The sequence below is a fragment of the Geospiza fortis genome, unplaced genomic scaffold, assembly GCF_000277835.1.
Source record: "Geospiza fortis unplaced genomic scaffold, GeoFor_1.0 scaffold361, whole genome shotgun sequence".
Lineage (NCBI taxonomy): Eukaryota > Metazoa > Chordata > Aves > Passeriformes > Thraupidae > Geospiza > Geospiza fortis.
In genome coordinates this window covers 4,637,646-4,640,707 of record NW_005054356.1, presented here as the reverse complement: position 1 = coordinate 4,640,707, position 3,062 = coordinate 4,637,646, and the positions used below count along the sequence as shown (strand labels likewise).

General features: G+C 42.2%; 1 protein-coding gene across 1 annotated transcript in view; it reads right to left on the bottom strand.

Moving 5' to 3' along the window:
• Nucleotides 1–194, bottom strand: part of SULF2 (sulfatase 2) — a 52,441-nt gene extending 52,247 nt beyond the window's left edge. The window contains exon 1 of the mRNA XM_005423649.3: nt 67–194. The gene's annotated coding sequence lies outside the window, so the exon portion shown is untranslated. The remainder of the gene's footprint in view (nt 1–66) is intronic.
• Nucleotides 195–3,062: the final 2,868 nt, after the last annotated feature.

The following is a 3,062-nucleotide window of genomic DNA, read 5'->3' as shown; positions in this document are numbered from 1 at the left end:
CCCCCCCCCCGCCTCTTCTTCCTCCTCTCCCTTCTTCTCCCCTTCCCGTTTAAAAAGTTCATTTACCTCGAGGATCCTCCTCCCGAGTTTGCGCAATGCCCAGCGGCGCGCAGGGAGGAAACCTGTCCCACCAGCCCCAGGCTTGTTCAAAGTCCAGCGGCAGCACCGCGGCGAAGACGATGGCGCAGCCCCGCACCCCGGCGCGCACGGGGAAGCCGGGAAGGTCTCAGAGCCAGCCCCGCTCCAAAGAGAAGGGGCCGACGCTGAGCTCCCGCCTGGTGCACAAAGTCTTTCTAACCGAAGGGGATTGTCCATGGCGGGCGGAGGAAGGGCAATTTCATTGTCCTTCATAGTTTTAGCTCTTCTCGTCCCCTATCGCTAGCGCTTGCCGAGTGCTGCCAGCCCCACGCAGCAGCTACTCCCCACTGTGGGGCGGAGGACGGAGGTGACAAGACTCCAAAGGGGCTGAAGGCCTGCGTCTGCCCCGGACCCTGCCCCGAGATACCTGTGAGGCTGAGCCTAAAGACTTCTAAAAGGTCATGCTAACACAGACGCCGTTCAACTGGTGCAGTTGAAATTAAAGGGCCCGATATTCATTAGTAATTAAGAAAAGCTTAACAAAGCTCTTCGAGGTAGAGACTGTGTTCACAGAAGGTGCTGCCTACACTACTTGCAACCAGTTACATTTTACTCCTGGAATTTGTTCGGCTAACTATCTAAATTGGTAAGTTCTTCACTGGACACTTTAAAGACTTCTTTTAGAAAGTATCTTTAAAAGTACCTTTCAAAGATACTAGCAGATTAACACGCTAAAAAAAAAAAAAAAACAAACAACAAACCCCCCAAAAAAACCAAAACCCCCCCCACACACACAAAAAAACCACCACAAAAACAAAAACCGTAAGAATGAAGAATGAAACATTTTCTTCTGGCATTCCCATGCTGACAGTGTCAGACATTCAGCACAGGTTACCCCAGAATTTCCTGACACTTCTTATTACATCTAATATTCTGTCCAATCTATGATTTGTTAGGACTTTTGCTTTAAAACAATCATTGCCCCCAGTGACCTCATCTGGACTGGAGGAGGCTAACAGTCTTGAACAATTTTTCACTGTTGGGTCTGTTCTTGGGTATGCATAGACAGATCCTAAATAAACAATTTCGGGTGTTTAAACATCTTGCTGTATGACACTGTACAGTGAAATGGCACACACTTCCTCCAAACACAAGGATGTCACTTCTAAGTTAACAAGTGTGCTCCTGTATGGACAAGAATGAGCAATAGAGGTGAAACACTGTATGTCAGTACTACAGTGTTCACACTAGAGGCTGCAACAGCACAACTGTATTGGAATAAATAAACCACTCCATAACAGGGAGTTACACTAATCATAGATTCACATGATGTGCATAAAACAGGACCTACATCGCACTAGCATTGTGATAAAATTCTTTTACTGCTTTCTGAGATAACATTCAATATTTAGCTAGCAACTTTCAACTCACAATGAAACAATTCACAGGATTTTACAACACACACGTGAGCCAGGATGTCCTGATTCTGCACATTTTAGACAAAAATTAGTGTCTAAAGGCAGCTGAGCCACCCAGAGCCAAACAGCCTTTCAGGCCAGGAACAGAACAAGGAGCCCAGCATTCCTCTGCCCTAACCACAGACCAACAGTTTGCTACCTGCAACATGCAACCTCTATAAACTACCTCTAAAGGGACTGCAAGCAGTAACTACAAAGCCAAAGAAAATACTAAGTTTGCTATACAGTGGTTCACATTGAAGAAGAAAATTTACTATATCCCTGTTTCTAGAGGACACGAAGTGGGATTTTCCATTTTAATAAACACATGACCTAATATAAAGCTACAACTTCACTAATATAAACTACAAGCATTAAAAGATACTAAGAATTGTGTCAGTGACATTAGTCTAGGAATCTAAATTTGATTTCATGTCACTGGAAAATCTGTTACAATAGATTGCTCATTTCAACAAAAGAGTACATTCACCTCACAGGGAGAGCACGTAATTTCCATTCATGTTAATGGCAGTTATGCAAGTGCATTAAGAGGATAATACAGCCCCTGCTCTGAAACAACCCTGCAAAGTGGAAGGTGCTTCCTCTTCAAGAGAATGGCATTTTCATCTCACGCATTTCAAAAGAACTTGATCTGGCACAGTTACAAAACAGGATGGGTAACAACTGTTATGCATCCAAACTTAAAGTGGTTTAGTGATTTCAGCTAGTTTTCCTATTGCCAGAAACTCACGGGATTCAGATGTATTTAAAATACTGTGGTTCATTTGAAGCCCAAGGCAGTAAAATCATGTGAAATTACTGGTAAAACAAGAAGGTCTGAAAACTGACTCAAGCAATGATGAAGAAACCTTTCAAGTATCTCCTTTTTAAATAAAGGAGGCAATTTTATTCACTACCTGGAAAAGGATTCCATTGGTATATATGGATCAGCATAGCTGATCAGAGTTCAAAAGATAAATAGAAAAGCAAGATCATTCCTTTTCACTGCCACACCAGATAAACTTCAGATTTCTCTCGCAGCATGCCATTGAACAGCTTGAATTTATTTTACTGTACCTCAAATAACAAATGTTGCCTATTATCTAAATAATTTTTCTAAAATTATCCTAGGATTTACCTATTAAAGCTAGGAGAAAACAGACAGGCAGTCATTTCTTGAAATATGAGACATCCATCTAAGTTGTTCACCACAAAAATTCCTTCAAAAATTTAATCTGGAGGTTCTCTGTCCACTTTCCTCTCAAGTAGTGTAACACAGAAACAGTGCATGCTAGACTATTAGGTAAACTATGGAGTTGCACGTAAAGGGGAACCACTTTGATCGACCTGGCAGACAGTGGGAGGTCCACAGCATTATCTTTTAATCAGTCCTGAGACAACAGCTAAAACTTCAGGGTGCCATCTTCCTTCTCTTTACTGGTAGAAAGCTTTTTCAAAGTGCTTTTGCTCTTTCAGAAAGCTTTTTATTTCTTGCACCATAGTTCAGTCAAGAATGTTAAAGAAAAA